At 44.5% G+C, this 17,871-nt stretch overlaps 1 non-coding gene across 1 annotated transcript; it reads left to right on the top strand.

Moving 5' to 3' along the window:
* Positions 1 to 16,561: 16,561 nt before the first annotated feature.
* On the top strand, positions 16,562 to 16,643 carry trnal-uag (transfer RNA leucine (anticodon UAG)). The gene has a single exon. It is a non-coding gene; the product is annotated as a tRNA-Leu (tRNA).
* Positions 16,644 to 17,871: the final 1,228 nt, after the last annotated feature.

Consider the following 17,871-nt stretch of genomic DNA (forward strand, 5'->3'; position numbering starts at 1 on the left):
ATATTTTGTCATCAATTTAACGTGTCTTTTTTTTTACGTTTTCAAGATGTCAATTACGCTGGACAACAACGAGCTATTGGAAACAAAAAGGTGAAACGTAGAACGGATTCAACTTTCAGTGTTGGACGCCACTGAGTCGCAGCACTGCCGTTTCCGGTTTGTTTCTGTAGTGTAGTGGTCATCACACGCGAAAGGTCCCCAGTTCGAAACTAGGCAGAAACTGCTTTGTTCTTCAACTGCAGCCTTTTACATGGACAAGAGCTGAGCTTTCTTGCATGCTTTCTCACAATGTGATCTGTCGTTCTCGGATTGTAATGTTACCTGTGGTTTTAGGGTGGAGAACATTCTTTGGGAATCTTATTCTGAAAAAAAAAACCAGACACAGTGACTGAAACTATGCTGCACGGTATGATGTGGATTACGGCCTGCTCAGGTTTGTGCATTATCCCTGTAGTCCGGTGTGTTTCGTGTTCCGTGTAAACGTGAAAGTCGTCCTGTTTCGAGCAATGGGTGAAATCATTTAGCAAAGCGAGATTCGAAATTGCAGTAATGTCAAGCAGCTCATGGTTATTTGACCAAATCATAAACGAACCCATATTCTCAAGCACTCACAGATACATTTGTAGCTGAAAAGAGTCTGAGAAGATAGACTCAGTTTACCATTGATTTTTGTCTGGATTGATGGGCTATCAATATCTGCTGCGAAATTGACATTGTAGCTGTGCGAGTCCGAGAGGACATCCCAGCAGCTGTGCGAGTCCGAGAGGAATCATGGAACCCTTATCATGTGACTTTGCATCTGTTGTTATGCAGGAGCACAATTGGAAATACAACAAAATGAGGGGGCGTTTCTGGCTGGTAGTGTGCCCGAGCGGTCTAAGGCGCTGTATCCACGTTCCAGTCTCGAAAGGTGCGCGGGTTCGAATCCCACCACTGCCATTTCTGCTGATCAGCTCCAACGCTGCAGCATTGTTAAAATGCTGTTTCGGTGCCCACTGTATATTGATGTTGAAAACAAAAGTAAAATGGGTTTGCTTCCCAGGGAACTAACTGTGGTGTGGGATCCTGCCAAATATTTCAAAATGTCTCTACTGTCATGATCGTGTTCGCCTCCCGCTCGGAAAATCGCAAACAGTTCTGCCATCCCAGGCAAGTTGAGCTTTTTATTGGAACCGAATGGAGACTGTTATTTCATCGCTGTTGTGAAACGAAGTCCTACGGTGACTCTACTCGTTGTTATTTGGGTTTCTAGCTAATGGGAAAATCGTTCCAATGAATTTCGATGTCATACATAATTGAATTTCACCCATTTCCGTCCTGGAAACATCGGAAGGGAAAGGTAATCTAATCGAGACTGTGATTGGTGAAATTCACTTTTTACTGCCAATTCTTATTATGTTCTTTCTTTCTCTCTTTTCAGCATTGTCTGGAAAGTGGTGGTGCACTAAGGCTGCAGTATGTTTGAAAGAGTCGTTTGGAAATGCCCTGTTGTTAGTTGTGAGAATACTTTATGACTCATGCCCTCGGACTGTATCACATTTAGCATTCATGCATCTCTGTGTCTGAAAATGCATGAGGTATGCCAGTTTGTTTGTGTTCCGTGTTAAATGCTTTCTGTTTTGCGATTCGCTCAATACATTTCGATTTAACAGGGTTTCTGAGGTAACTTCCAGCAGCAAAAATTCTCAGCAGATGATCTGGGAAAATTTCGCAGAGTATGGTCAGTCGGAGCTAAAGTAAGGAAGTCGTTCGTTTCTGCAGTGTTTCACAATACTACCTTTCCCGTGAGCAGTCGAACAGACTAAATGTTTGTGCCACAGACTGCGATGGCAAACTCGGCTAAAAAGTAATCCTTCAAAGCCGGTGGAAGCAACATGACGTAATTGGGGTACATCGTGGAAAAAGATACTTCGGTGGACCTCGTCCATGCTCACCACATCGCCAAAATTAAACAAGTCCCGTTCCCCAGCATTTGGCCCCAATCCCTCTAAACGCATCATATCTAGACACTCACCCGATTACCTTTGCAATTTTCTGAGTGTAATAGCCTCCTCCACTTCCTCTGGTAGATCATTCCAACCACGCACAACCTTCTTTGTGGAAATGTGCCTCAGGTCCTTTGTCACTTTCAGCCCACTCACCTTAAAGCTATGCTCTCGAGTTTTCAACTCACACCAACTTGGGTAAAACTCAGTTAACCACCCTTCCATCAGGTCATGTCGCAGCTGTTACGCTGCAGGGAAAGTCGTCCCAGCCTATTCCACCTCGCCCTACGGTACAAACATCGACGACAGCTTTGTCTATATTTTGTCATCAATTTAACGTGTCTTTTTTTTTACGTTTTCAAGATGTCAATTACGCTGGACAACAACGATCTATTGGAAACAAAAAGGTGAAACGTAGAACGGATTCAACTTTCAGTGTTGAACGCCACTGAGTCGCAGCCCAACCGATTCTGGCTTGTTTCTGTAGTGTAGTGGTCATCACGTTCGCCTCACATGCGCAAGGTCCCCAGTTCGAAACTAGGCAGAAACTGCTTTGTTCTTCAACTGCAGCCTTTTACATGGACAAGAGCTGAGCTTTCTTGCATGCTTTCTCACAATGTGATCTGTCGTTCTCGGATTGTAATGTTACCTGTGGTTTTAGGGTGGAGAACATTCTTTGGGAATCTTATTCTGAAAAAAAAACCAGACACAGTGACTGAAACTATGCTGCACGGTATGATGTGGATTACGGCCTGCTCAGGTTTGTGCATTATCCCTGTAGTCCGGTGTGTTTCGTGTTCCGTGTAAACGTGAAAGTCGTCCTGTTTCGAGCAATGGGTGAAATCATTTAGCAAAGCGAGATTCGAAATTGCAGTAATGTCAAGCAGCTCATGGTTATTTGACCAAATCATAAGCGAACCCATATTCTCAAGCACTCACAGATACATTTGTAGCTGAAAAGAGTCTGAGAAGATAGACTCAGTTTACCATTGATTTTTGTCTGGATTGATGGGCTATCAATATCTGCTGCGAAATTGACATTGTAGCTGTGCGAGTCCGAGAGGACATCCCAGCAGCTGTGCGAGTCCGAGAGGAATCATGGAACCCTTATCATGTGACTTTGCATCTGTTGTTATGCAGGAGCACAATTGGAAATACAACAAAATGAGGGGGCGTGGCCGGCTGGTAGTGTGGCCGAGCGGTCTAAGGCGCTGGATCCAGGTTCCAGTCTCGAAAGGGGCGCGGGTTCGAATCCCACCACTGCCATTTCTGCTGATCAGCTCCAACGCTGCAGCATTGTTAAAATGCTGTTTCGGTGCCCACTGTATATTGATGTTGAAAACAAAAGTAAAATGGGTTTGCTTCCCAGGGAACTAACTGTGGTGTGGGATACTGCCAAATATTTCAAAATGTCTCTACTGTCATGATCGTGTTCGCCTCCCGCTCGGAAAATCGCAAACAGTTCTGCCATCCCAGGCAAGTTGAGCTTTTTACTGGAACCGAATGGAGACTGTTATTTCATCGCTGTTGTGAAACGGAGTCCTACGGTGACTCTACTCGTTGTTATTTGGGTTTCTAGCTAATGGGAAAATCGTTCCAATGAATTTCGATGTCATACATAATTGAATTTCACCCATTTCCGTCCTGGAAACATCGGAAGGGAAAGGTTATCTAATCGAGACTGTGATTGGTGAAATTCACTTTTTACTGCCAATTCTTATTATGTTCTTTCTTTCTCTCTTTTCAGCATTGTCTGGAAAGTGGTGGTGCACTAAGGCTGCAGTATGTTTGAAAGAGTCGTTTGGAAATGCCCTGTTGTTAGTTGTGAGAATACTTTATGACTCATGCCCTCGGACTGTATCACATTTAGCATTCATGCATCTCTGTGTCTGAAAATGCATGAGGTATGCCAGTTTGTTTGTGTTCCGTGTTAAATGCTTTCTGTTTTGCGATTCGCTCAATACATTTCGATTTAACAGGGTTTCTGAGGTAACTTCCAGCAGCAAAAATTCTCAGCAGATGATATGGGAAAATTTCGCAGAGTATGGTCAGTCGGAGCTAAAGTAAGGAAGTCGTTCGTTTCTGCAGTGTTTCACAATACTACCTTTCCCGTGAGCAGTCGAACAGACTAAATGTTTGTGCCACAGACTGCGATGGCAAACTCGGCTAAAAAGTAATCCTTTAAAGCCGGTGGAAGCAACATGACGTAATTGGGGTACATCGTGGAAAAAGATACTTCGGTGGACCTCGTCCATGCTCACCACATCGCCAAAATTAAACAAGTCCCGTTCCCCAGCATTTGGCCCCAATCCCTCTAAACGCATCATATCCAGAAACTCACCCGATTACCTTTGCAATTTTCTGAGTGTAACAGCCTCCTCCACTTCCTCTGGTAGATCATTCCAACCACGCACAACCTTCTTTGTGGGAAATGTGCCTCAGGTCCTTTGTCACTTTCAGCCCACTCACCTTAAAGCTATGCTCTCGAGTTTTCAACTCACACCAACTTGGGTAAAACTCAGTTAACCACCCTTCCATAAGGTCATGTCGCAGCTGTTACGCTGCAGGGAAAGTCGTCCCAGCCTATTCCACCTCGCCCTACGGTACAAACATCGACGACAGCTTTGTCTATATTTTGTCATCAATTTAACGTGTCTTTTTTTTTACGTTTTCAAGATGTCAATTACGCTGGACAACAACGAGCTATTGGAAATAAAAAGGTGAAACGTAGAACGGATTCAACTTTCAGTGTTGGACGCCAGTGAGTCGCAGCACTGCCGATTCCGGTTTGTTTCTGTAGTGTAGTGGTCATCACACGCGAAAGGTCCCCAGTTCGAAACTAGGCAGAAACTGCTTTGTTCTTCAACTGCAGCCTTTTACATGGAGAAGAGCTGAGCTTTCTTGCATGCTTTCCCATCTGCAAACCTGCCTTCGAATTTGCTTGAACAAATCTGCTCTGGTCGTGAAATGTAATACAATTCCATTTAATTACAGTGCAAAGCGTTGTTAAGTTTTTCTCCAACCTGGTTCTGATCATATGCCATTCTGTTGGAGAGTGTAGTTACCGCCTTCAGATCCTTCCACGAAAAGCAGTACCGCATTTGCCTTCCTTGCGCAGGCGGCTCGGTTCAAAGACAGGAAAGAAGCAGATGCTCTGGTGTCACAGCGCACCACGAATTCCTGAACTTGTCTGTCTGTCAAATGTCCCCCAAGGTCGTCTCAGAAAGACCTCATTTGGAAACTGTCAATCGTGATTCAACGTGCGAGAATTGTCACCAGATATCCTGAATCATGTTTTGGAGCAATTCGCACGTTAATGGCTCATTCAATCAGCAACAGCAATGAAAGAAATTGCACTCTCAGAAGAACCTTTCGACTTGCGCATTCATAGCGTCGCTAGTATTAAGGTCCGCCCCGAGATCTAAGTCATGTTGGAACTGAAACGGAGGAATCGACAGAGAGGCTACAGAATGACATCGCATCCATTTGGTTTTCTTTAAATCACTGACGAGCAGGAAAATGTAAACGGGGAGGGCGAGTGGAGAAGTGAGGCAGTTGCAGCTCTGGTGAAATTCCTTCTTTGTGATTCACTCAGCAACCAGAGACGTGTAGGTGACTCAGGCGTGAAAGCTCTTCACATCGAGAACAAAAAGCACTCAAGGGCAGTTAGCACCTCTTCCGGAGTAAGGGTGGGGTGAGGTAATTACCTTTTGACTTCTATTAATATGTTCAGAAACTGCCGTTTTGATTGAGGTGAACAGAAACTGCATTTCTAAAAAGCACCATGGAATTTGACAAAATTTATTGAGTCGCTTGTCGTCGATTCCCACATAGATTTCCAACGCAGTTGGTATCCATGTGGCTCATGTCCAGGTGTGAACATCTCTGCAGCACATTGCACGGTTAAGGTAAAAGGCAAGGAAAGTGGCTTCTAGAACTGACTCCGAGGTCAGAGCATTCTCACAATGTGATTTGTCGTTCTCGGATTGTAATGTTACCTCTGGTTTTAGGGTGGAGAACATTCTTTGGGAATCTTATTCTGAAAAAAAAAAACCAGACACAGTGACTGAAACTATGCTGCACGGTATGATGTGGATTACGGCCTGCTCAGGTTTGTGCATTATCCCTGTAGTCCGGTGTGTTTCGTGTTCCGTGTAAACGTGAAAGTCGTCCTGTTTCGAGCAATGGGTGAAATCATTTAGCAAAGCGAGATTCGAAATTGCAGTAATGTCAAGCAGCTCATGGTTATTTGACCAAATCATAAGCGAACCCATATTCTCAAGCACTCACAGATACATTTGTAGCTGAAAAGAGTCTGAGAAGATAGACTCAGTTTACCATTGATTTTTGTCTGGATTGATGGGCTATCAATATCTGCTGCGAAATTGACATTGTAGCTGTGCGAGTCCGAGAGGACATCCCAGCAGCTGTGCGAGTCCGAGAGGAATCATGGAACCCTTATCATGTGACTTTGCATCTGTTGTTATGCAGGAGCACAATTGGAAATACAACAAAATGAGGGGGCATGGACGGCTGGTAGTGTGGCCGAGCGGTCTAAGGCGCTGGATCCAGGTTCCAGTCTCGAAAGGGGCGCGGGTTCGAATCCCACCACTGCCATTTCTGCTGATCAGCTCCAACGCTGCAGCATTGTTAAAATGCTGTTTCGGTGCCCACTGTATATTGATGTTGAAAACAAAAGTAAAATGGGTTTGCGTCCCAGGGAACTAATTGTGGTGTGGGATCCTGCCAAATATTTCAAAATGTCTCTACTGTCATGATCGTGTTCGCCTCCCGCTCGGAAAATCGCAAACAGTTCTGCCATCCCAGGCAAGTTGAGCTTTTTACTGGAACCGAATGGAGACTGTTATTTCATCGCTGTTGTGAAACGAAGTCCTACGGTGACTCTACTCGTTGTTATTTGGGTTTCTAGATAATGGGAAAATCGTTCCAATGAATTTCGATGTCATACATAATTGAATTTCTCCCATTTCCGTCCTGGAAACATCGGAAGGGAAAGGTAATCTAATCGAGACTGTGATTGGTGAAATTCACTTTTTACTGCCAATTCTTATTATGTTCTTTCTTTCTCTCTTTTCAGCATTGACTGGAAAGTGGTGGTGCACTAAGGCTGCAGTATGTTTGAAAGAGTCGTTTGGAAATGCCCTGTTGTTAGTTGTCAGATTACTTTATGACTCATGCCCTCGGACTGTATCACATTTAGCATTCCTGCATCTCTGTGTCTGAAACTGCATGAGGTATGCCAGTTTGTTTGTGTTCCGTGTTAAATGCTTTCTGTTTTGCGATTCGCTCAATACATTTGGATTTAACAGGGTTTCTGAGGTAACTTCCAGCAGCAAAAATTCTCAGCAGATGATCTGGGAAAATTTCGCAGAGTATGGTCAGTCGGAGCTAAAGTAAGGAAGTCATTCGTTTCTGCAGTGTTTCACAATACTACCTTTCCCGTGAGCAGTCGAACAGACTAAATGTTTGTGCCACAGACTGCGATGGCAAACTCGGCTAAAAAGTAATCCTTTAAAGCCGGTGGAAGCAACATGACGTAATTGGGGTACATCGTGGAAAAAGATACTTCGGTGGACCTCGTCCATGCTCACCACATCGCCAAAATTAAACAAGTCCCGTTCCCCAGCATTTGGCCCCAATCCCTCTAAACGCATCATATCCAGACACTCACCCGATTACCTTTGCAATTTTCTGAGTGTAATAGCCTCCTCCACTTCCTCTGGTAGATCATTCCAACCACGCACAACCTACTTTGTGGGAAATGTGCCTCAGGTCCTTTGTCACTTTCAGCCCACTCACCTTAAAGCTATGCTCTCGAGTTTTCAACTCACACCAACTTGGGTAAAACTCAGTTAACCACCCTTCCATAAGGTCATGTCGCAGCTGTTACGCTGCAGGGAAAGTCGTCCCAGCCTATTCCACCTCGCCCTACGGTACAAACATCGACGACAGCTTTGTCTATATTTTGTCATCAATTTAACGTGTCTTTTTTTTTACGTTTTCAAGATGTCAATTACGCTGGACAACAACGAGCTATTGGAAACAAAAAGGTGAAACGTAGAACGGATTCAACTTTCAGTGTTGGACGCCACTGAGTCGCAGCACTGCCGTTTCCGGTTTGTTTCTGTAGTGTAGTGGTCATCACACGCGAAAGGTCCCCAGTTCGAAACTAGGCAGAAACTGCTTTGTTCTTCAACTGCAGCCTTTTACATGGACAAGAGCTGAGCTTTCTTGCATGCTTTCCCATCTGCAAACCTGCCTTCGAATTTGCTTGAACAAATCTGCTCTGGTCGTGAAATGTAATGCAATTCCATTTAATTACAGTGCAAAGCGTTGTTAAGTTTTTCTCCAACCTGGTTCTGATCATATGCCATTCTGTTGGAGAGTGTAGTTACCGCCTTCAGATCCTTCCACGAAAAGCAGTACCGCATTTGCCTTCCTTGCGCAGGCGGCTCGGTTCAAAGACAGGAAAGAAGCAGATGCTCTGGTGTCACAGCGCACCACGAATTCCTGAACTTGTCTGTCTGTCAAATGTCCCCCAAGGTCGTCTCAGAAAGACCTCATTTGGAAGCTGTCAATCGTGATTCAACGTGCGAGAATTGGCACCAGATATCCTGAATCATGTTTTGGAGCAATTCGCACGTTAGTGGCTCATTCAATCAGCAACAGCAATGAAAGAAATTGCACTCTCAGAGGAACCTTTCGACTTGCGCATTCATAGCGTGGCTAGTATTAAGGTGCGCTCCGAGATCTAAGTCATGTTGGAACTGAAACGGTGGAATCGACAGAGAGGCTACAGAATGACATCGCATCCATTTGGTTTTCTTTAAATCACTGACGAGCAGGAAAATGTAAACGGGGAGGGCGAGTGGAGAAGTGAGGCAGTTGCAGCTCTGGTGAAATTCCTTCTTTGTGATTCACTCAGCAACCAGAGACGTGTAGGTGACTCAGGTTGAAAGCTCTTCACATCGAAAACAAAAAGCACTCAAGGGCAGTTAGCACCTCTTCCGGAATGAGGGTGGGGTGAGGTAATTACCTTTTGACTTCTGTTAATATGTTCAGAAACTGCCGTTTTGATTGAGGTGAACAGAAACTGCATTTCTAAAAAGCACCATGGAATTTAACAAAATTTATTGAGTCGCTTGTCGTCGATTCCCACATAGATTTCCAACGCAGTTGGTATCCATGTGGCTCATGTCCAGGTGTGAACATCTCTGCAGCACATTGCACGGTTAAGGTAAAAGGCAAGGAAAGTGGCTTCTAGAACTGTCTCCGAGGTCAGAGCATTCTCACAATGTGATCTGTCGTTCTCGGATTGTAATGTTACCTCTGGTTTTAGGGTGGAGAACATTCTTTGGGAATCTTATTCTGAAAAAAAACCAGACACAGTGACTGAAACTATGCTGCACTGTATGATGTGGATTACGGCCTGCTCAGGTTTGTGCATTATCCCTGTAGTCCGGTGTGTTTCGTGTTCCGTGTAAACGTGAAAGTCGTCCTGTTTCGAGCAATGGGTGAAATCATTTAGCAAAGCGAGATTCTAAATTGCAGTAATGTCAAGCAGCTCATGGTTATTTGACCAAATCATAAGCGAACCCATATTCTCAAGCACTCACAGATACATTTGTAGCTGAAAAGAGTCTGAGAAGATAGACTCAGTTTACCATTGATTTTTGTCTGGATTGATGGGCTATCAATATCTGCTGCGAAATTGACATTGTAGCTGTGCGAGTCCGAGAGGACATCCCAGCAGCTGTGCGAGTCCGAGAGGAATCATGGAACCCTTATCATGTGACTTTGCATCTGTTGTTATGCAGGAGCACAATTGGAAATACAACAAAATGAGGGGGCATGGCCGGCTGGTAGTGTGGCCGAGCGGTCTAAGGCGCTGGATCCAGGTTCCAGTCTCGAAAGGGGCGCGGGTTCGAATCCCACCACTGCCATTTCTGCTGATCAGCTCCAACGCTGCAGCATTGTTAAAATGCTGTTTCGGTGCCCACTGTATATTGATGTTGAAAACAAAAGTAAAATGGGTTTGCGTCCCAGGGAACTAATTGTGGTGTGGGATCCTGCCAAATATTTCAAAATGTCTCTACTGTCATGATCGTGTTCGCCTCCCGCTCGGAAAATCGCAAACAGTTCTGCCATCCCAGGCAAGTTGAGCTTTTTACTGGAACCGAATGGAGACTGTTATTTCATCGCTGTTGTGAAACGAAGTCCTACGGTGACTCTACTCGTTGTTATTTGGGTTTCTAGATAATGGGAAAATCGTTCCAATGAATTTCGATGTCATACATAATTGAATTTCTCCCATTTCCGTCCTGGAAACATCGGAAGGGAAAGGTAATCTAATCGAGACTGTGATTGGTGAAATTCACTTTTTACTGCCAATTCTTATTATGTTCTTTCTTTCTCTCTTTTCAGCATTGACTGGAAAGTGGTGGTGCACTAAGGCTGCAGTATGTTTGAAAGAGTCGTTTGGAAATGCCCTGTTGTTAGTTGTCAGATTACTTTATGACTCATGCCCTCGGACTGTATCACATTTAGCATTCCTGCATCTCTGTGTCTGAAACTGCATGAGGTATGCCAGTTTGTTTGTGTTCCGTGTTAAATGCTTTCTGTTTTGCGATTCGCTCAATACATTTCGATTTAACAGGGTTTCTGAGGTAACTTCCAGCAGCAAAAATTCTCAGCAGATGATCTGGGAAAATTTCGCAGAGTATGGTCAGTCGGAGCTAAAGTAAGGAAGTCATTCGTTTCTGCAGTGTTTCACAATACTACCTTTCCCGTGAGCAGTCGAACAGACTAAATGTTTGTGCCACAGACTGCGATGGCAAACTCGGCTAAAAAGTAATCCTTTAAAGCCGGTGGAAGCAACATGACGTAATTGGGGTACATCGTGGAAAAAGATACTTCGGTGGACCTCGTCCATGCTCACCACATCGCCAAAATTAAACAAGTCCCGTTCCCCAGCATTTGGCCCCAATCCCTCTAAACGCATCATATCCAGACACTCACCCGATTACCTTTGCAATTTTCTGAGTGTAATAGCCTCCTCCACTTCCTCTGGTAGATCATTCCAACCACGCACAACCTACTTTGTGGGAAATGTGCCTCAGGTCCTTTGTCACTTTCAGCCCACTCACCTTAAAGCTATGCTCTCGAGTTTTCAACTCACACCAACTTGGGTAAAACTCAGTTAACCACCCTTCCATAAGGTCATGTCGCAGCTGTTACGCTGCAGGGAAAGTCGTCCCAGCCTATTCCACCTCGCCCTACGGTACAAACATCGACGACAGCTTTGTCTATATTTTGTCATCAATTTAACGTGTCTTTTTTTTTACGTTTTCAAGATGTCAATTACGCTGGACAACAACGAGCTATTGGAAACAAAAAGGTGAAACGTAGAACGGATTCAACTTTCAGTGTTGGACGCCACTGAGTCGCAGCACTGCCGTTTCCGGTTTGTTTCTGTAGTGTAGTGGTCATCACACGCGAAAGATCCCCAGTTCGAAACTAGGCAGAAACTGCTTTGTTCTTCAACTGCAGCCTTTTACATGGACAAGAGCTGAGCTTTCTTGCATGCTTTCCCATCTGCAAACCTGCCTTCGAATTTGCTTGAACAAATCTGCTCTGGTCGTGAAATGTAATGCAATTCCATTTAATTACAGTGCAAAGCGTTGTTAAGTTTTTCTCCAACCTGGTTCTGATCATATGCCATTCTGTTGGAGAGTGTAGTTACCGCCTTCAGATCCTTCCACGAAAAGCAGTACCGCATTTGCCTTCCTTGCGCAGGCGGCTCGGTTCAAAGACAGGAAAGAAGCAGATGCTCTGGTGTCACAGCGCACCACGAATTCCTGAACTTGTCTGTCTGTCAAATGTCCCCCAAGGTCGTCTCAGAAAGACCTCATTTGGAAGCTGTCAATCGTGATTCAACGTGCGAGAATTGGCACCAGATATCCTGAATCATGTTTTGGAGCAATTCGCACGTTAGTGGCTCATTCAATCAGCAACAGCAATGAAAGAAATTGCACTCTCAGAGGAACCTTTCGACTTGCGCATTCATAGCGTGGCTAGTATTAAGGTGCGCTCCGAGATCTAAGTCATGTTGGAACTGAAACGGTGGAATCGACAGAGAGGCTACAGAATGACATCGCATCCATTTGGTTTTCTTTAAATCACTGACGAGCAGGAAAATGTAAACGGGGAGGGCGAGTGGAGAAGTGAGGCAGTTGCAGCTCTGGTGAAATTCCTTCTTTGTGATTCACTCAGCAACCAGAGACGTATAGGAGACTCAGGTTGAAAGCTCTTCACATCGAAAACAAAAAGCACTCAAGGGCAGTTAGCACCTCTTCCGGAATGAGGGTGGGGTGAGGTAATTACCTTTTGACTTCTGTTAATATGTTCAGAAACTGCCGTTTTGATTGAGGTGAACAGAAACTGCATTTCTAAAAAGCACCATGGAATTTAACAAAATTTATTGAGTCGCTTGTCGTCGATTCCCACATAGATTTCCAACGCAGTTGGTATCCATGTGGCTCATGTCCAGGTGTGAACATCTCTGCAGCACATTGCACGGTTAAGGTAAAAGGCAAGGAAAGTGGCTTCTAGAACTGTCTCCGAGGTCAGAGCATTCTCACAATGTGATCTGTCGTTCTCGGATTGTAATGTTACCTCTGGTTTTAGGGTGGAGAACATTCTTTGGGAATCTTATTCTGAAAAAAAACCAGACACAGTGACTGAAACTATGCTGCACTGTATGATGTGGATTACGGCCTGCTCAGGTTTGTGCATTATCCCTGTAGTCCGGTGTGTTTCGTGTTCCGTGTAAACGTGAAAGTCGTCCTGTTTCGAGCAATGGGTGAAATCATTTAGCAAAGCGAGATTCTAAATTGCAGTAATGTCAAGCAGCTCATGGTTATTTGACCAAATCATAAGCGAACCCATATTCTCAAGCACTCACAGATACATTTGTAGCTGAAAAGAGTCTGAGAAGATAGACTCAGTTTACCATTGATTTTTGTCTGGATTGATGGGCTATCAATATCTGCTGCGAAATTGACATTGTAGCTGTGCGAGTCCGAGAGGACATCCCAGCAGCTGTGCGAGTCCGAGAGGAATCATGGAACCCTTATCATGTGACTTTGCATCTGTTGTTATGCAGGAGCACAATTGGAAATACAACAAAATGAGGGGGCATGGACGGCTGGTAGTGTGGCCGAGCGGTCTAAGGCGCTGGATCCAGGTTCCAGTCTCGAAAGGGGCGCGGGTTCGAATCCCACAACTGCCATTTCTGCTGATCAGCTCCAACGCTGCAGCATTGTTAAAATGCTGTTTCGGTGCCCACTGTATATTGATGTTGAAAACAAAAGTAAAATGGGTTTGCTTCCCAGGGAACTAACTGTGGTGTGGGATACTGCCAAATATTTCAAAATGTCTCTACTGTCATGATCGTGTTCGCCTCCCGCTCGGAAAATCGCAAACAGTTCTGCCATCCCAGGCAAGTTGAGCTTTTTACTGGAACCGAATGGAGACTGTTATTTCATCGCTGTTGTGAAACGAAGTCCTACGGTGACTCTACTCGTTGTTATTTGGGTTTCTAGCTAATGGGAAAATCGTTCCAATGAATTTCGATGTCATACATAATTGAATTTCTCCCATTTCCGTCCTGGAAACATCGGAAGGGAAAGGTAATCTAATCGAGACTGTGATTGGTGAAATTCACTTTTTACTGCCAATTCTTATTATGTTCTTTCTTTCTCTCTTTTCAGCATTGTCTGGAAAGTGGTGGTGCACTAAGGCTGCAGTATGTTTGAAAGAGTCGTTTGGAAATGCCCTGTTGTTAGTTGTGAGATTACTTTATGACTCATGCCCTCGGACTGTATCACATTTAGCATTCATGCATCTCTGTGTCTGAAAATGCTTGAGGTATGCCAGTTTGTTTGTGTTCCGTGTTAAATGCTTTCTGTTTTGCGATTCGCTCAATACATTTCGATTTAACAGGGTTTCTGAGGTAACTTCCAGCAGCAGAAATTCTCAGCAGATGATCTGGGAAAATTTCGCAGAGTATGGTTATTCGGAGCTAAAGTAAGGAAGTCGTTCGTTTCTGCAGTGTTTCACAATACTACCTTTCCCGTGAGCAGTCGAACAGACTAAATGTTTGTGCCACAGACTGCGATGGCAAACTCGGCTAAAAAGTAATCCTTTAAAGCCGGTGGAAGCAACATGACGTAATTGGGGTACATCGTGGAAAAAGATACTTCGGTGGACCTCGTCCATGCTCACCACATCGCCAAAATTAAACAAGTCCCGTTCCCCAGCATTTGGCCCCAATCCCTCTAAACGCATCATATCCAGAAACTCACCCGATTACCTTTGCAATTTTCTGAGTGTAATAGCCTCCTCCACTTCCTCTGGTAGATCATTCCAACCACACACAACCTTCTTTGTGGGAAATGTGCCTCAGGTCCTTTGTCACTTTCAGCCCACTCACCTTAAAGCTATGCTCTCGAGTTTTCAACTCACACCAACTTGGGTAAAACTCAGTTAACCACCCTTCCATAAGGTCATGTCGCAGCTGTTACGCTGCAGGGAAAGTCGTCCCAGCCTATTCCACCTCGCCCTACGGTACAAACATCGACGACAGCTTTGTCTATATTTTGTCATCAATTTAACGTGTCTTTTTTTTTACGTTTTCAAGATGTCAATTACGCTGGACAACAACGAGCTATTGGAAACAAAAAGGTGAAACGTAGAACGGATTCAACTTTCAGTGTTGGACGCCACTGAGTCGCAGCACTGCCGTTTCCGGTTTGTTTCTGTAGTGTAGTGGTCATCACACGCGAAAGATCCCCAGTTCGAAACTAGGCAGAAACTGCTTTGTTCTTCAACTGCAGCCTTTTACATGGACAAGAGCTGAGCTTTCTTGCATGCTTTCCCATCTGCAAACCTGCCTTCGAATTTGCTTGAACAAATCTGCTCTGGTCGTGAAATGTAATGCAATTCCATTTAATTACATTGCAAAGCGTTGTTAAGTTTTTCTCCAACCTGGTTCTGATCATATGCCATTCTGTTGGAGAGTGTAGTTACCGCCTTCAGATCCTTCCACGAAAAGCAGTACCGCATTTGCCTTCCTTGCGCAGGCGGCTCGGTTCAAAGACAGGAAAGAAGCAGATGCTCTGGTGTCACAGCGCACCACGAATTCCTGAACTTGTCTGTCTGTCAAATGTCCCCCAAGGTCGTCTCAGAAAGACCTCATTTGGAAGCTGTCAATCGTGATTCAACGTGCGAGAATTGGCACCAGATATCCTGAATCATGTTTTGGAGCAATTCGCACGTTAGTGGCTCATTCAATCAGCAACAGCAATGAAAGAAATTGCACTCTCAGAGGAACCTTTCGACTTGCGCATTCATAGCGTGGCTAGTATTAAGGTGCGCTCCGAGATCTAAGTCATGTTGGAACTGAAACGGTGGAATCGACAGAGAGGCTACAGAATGACATCGCATCCATTTGGTTTTCTTTAAATCACTGACGAGCAGGAAAATGTAAACGGGGAGGGCGAGTGGAGAAGTGAGGCAGTTGCAGCTCTGGTGAAATTCCTTCTTTGTGATTCACTCAGCAACCAGAGACGTGTAGGTGACTCAGGTTGAAAGCTCTTCACATCGAAAACAAAAAGCACTCAAGGGCAGTTAGCACCTCTTCCGGAATGAGGGTGGGGTGAGGTAATTACCTTTTGACTTCTGTTAATATGTTCAGAAACTGCCGTTTTGATTGAGGTGAACAGAAACTGCATTTCTAAAAAGCACCATGGAATTTAACAAAATTTATTGAGTCGCTTGTCGTCGATTCCCACATAGATTTCCAACGCAGTTGGTATCCATGTGGCTCATGTCCAGGTGTGAACATCTCTGCAGCACATTGCACGGTTAAGGTAAAAGGCAAGGAAAGTGGCTTCTAGAACTGTCTCCGAGGTCAGAGCATTCTCACAATGTGATCTGTCGTTCTCGGATTGTAATGTTACCTCTGGTTTTAGGGTGGAGAACATTCTTTGGGAATCTTATTCTGAAAAAAAACCAGACACAGTGACTGAAACTATGCTGCACTGTATGATGTGGATTACGGCCTGCTCAGGTTTGTGCATTATCCCTGTAGTCCGGTGTGTTTCGTGTTCCGTGTAAACGTGAAAGTCGTCCTGTTTCGAGCAATGGGTGAAATCATTTAGCAAAGCGAGATTCTAAATTGCAGTAATGTCAAGCAGCTCATGGTTATTTGACCAAATCATAAGCGAACCCATATTCTCAAGCACTCACAGATACATTTGTAGCTGAAAAGAGTCTGAGAAGATAGACTCAGTTTACCATTGATTTTTGTCTGGATTGATGGGCTATCAATATCTGCTGCGAAATTGACATTGTAGCTGTGCGAGTCCGAGAGGACATCCCAGCAGCTGTGCGAGTCCGAGAGGAATCATGGAACCCTTATCATGTGACTTTGCATCTGTTGTTATGCAGGAGCACAATTGGAAATACAACAAAATGAGGGGGCGTGGCCGGCTGGTAGTGTGGCCGAGCGGTCTAAGGCGCTGGATCTAGGTTCCAGTCTCGAAAGGGGCGCGGGTTCGAATCCCACCACTGCCATTTCTGCTGATCAGCTCCAACGCTGCAGCATTGTTAAAATGCTGTTTCGATGCCCACTGTATATTGATGTTGAAAACAAAAGTAAAATGGGTTTGCGTCCCAGGGAACTAACTGTGGTGTGGGATACTGCCAAATATTTCAAAATGTCTCTACTGTCATGATCGTGTTCGCCTCCCGCTCGGAAAATCGCAAACAGTTCTGCCATCCCAGGCAAGTTGAGCTTTTTACTGGAACCGAATGGAGACTGTTATTTCATCGCTGTTGTGAAACGAAGTCCTACGGTGACTCTACTCGTTGTTATTTGGGTTTCTAGATAATGGGAAAATCGTTCCAATGAATTTCGATGTCATACATAATTGAATTTCTCCCATTTCCGTCCTGGAAACATCGGAAGGGAAAGGTAATCTAATCGAGACTGTGATTGGTGAAATTCACTTTTTACTGCCAATTCTTATTATGTTCTTTCTTTCTCTCTTTTCAGCATTGTCTGGAAAGTGGTGGTGCACTAAGGCTGCAGTATGTTTGAAAGAGTCGTTTGGAAATGCCCTGTTGTTAGTTGTGAGATTACTTTATGACTCATGCCCTCGGACTGTATCACATTTAGCATTCATGCATCTCTGTGTCTGAAAATGCTTGAGGTATGCCAGTTTGTTTGTGTTCCGTGTTAAATGCTTTCTGTTTTGCGATTCGCTCAATACATTTCGATTTAACAGGGTTTCTGAGGTAACTTCCAGCAGCAGAAATTCTCAGCAGATGATCTGGGAAAATTTCGCAGAGTATGGTTATTCGGAGCTAAAGTAAGGAAGTCGTTCGTTTCTGCAGTGTTTCACAATACTACCTTTCCCGTGAGCAGTCGAACAGACTAAATGTTTGTGCCACAGACTGCGATGGCAAACTCGGCTAAAAAGTAATCCTTTAAAGCCGGTGGAAGCAACATGACGTAATTGGGGTACATCGTGGAAAAAGATACTTCGGTGGACCTCGTCCATGCTCACCACATCGCCAAAATTAAACAAGTCCCGTTCCCCAGCATTTGGCCCCAATCCCTCTAAACGCATCATATCCAGAAACTCACCCGATTACCTTTGCAATTTTCTGAGTGTAATAGCCTCCTCCACTTCCTCTGGTAGATCATTCCAACCACGCACAACCTTCTTTGTGGGAAATGTGCCTCAGGTCCTTTGTCACTTTCAGCCCACTCACCTTAAAGCTATGCTCTCGAGTTTTC

This window comes from Chiloscyllium plagiosum, unplaced genomic scaffold (genome assembly GCF_037043375.1).
Source record: "Chiloscyllium plagiosum isolate Xiang-an unplaced genomic scaffold, Cpla_swu_hap1 HiC_scaffold_29, whole genome shotgun sequence".
In the NCBI taxonomy this organism is placed as follows: domain Eukaryota; kingdom Metazoa; phylum Chordata; class Chondrichthyes; order Orectolobiformes; family Hemiscylliidae; genus Chiloscyllium; species Chiloscyllium plagiosum.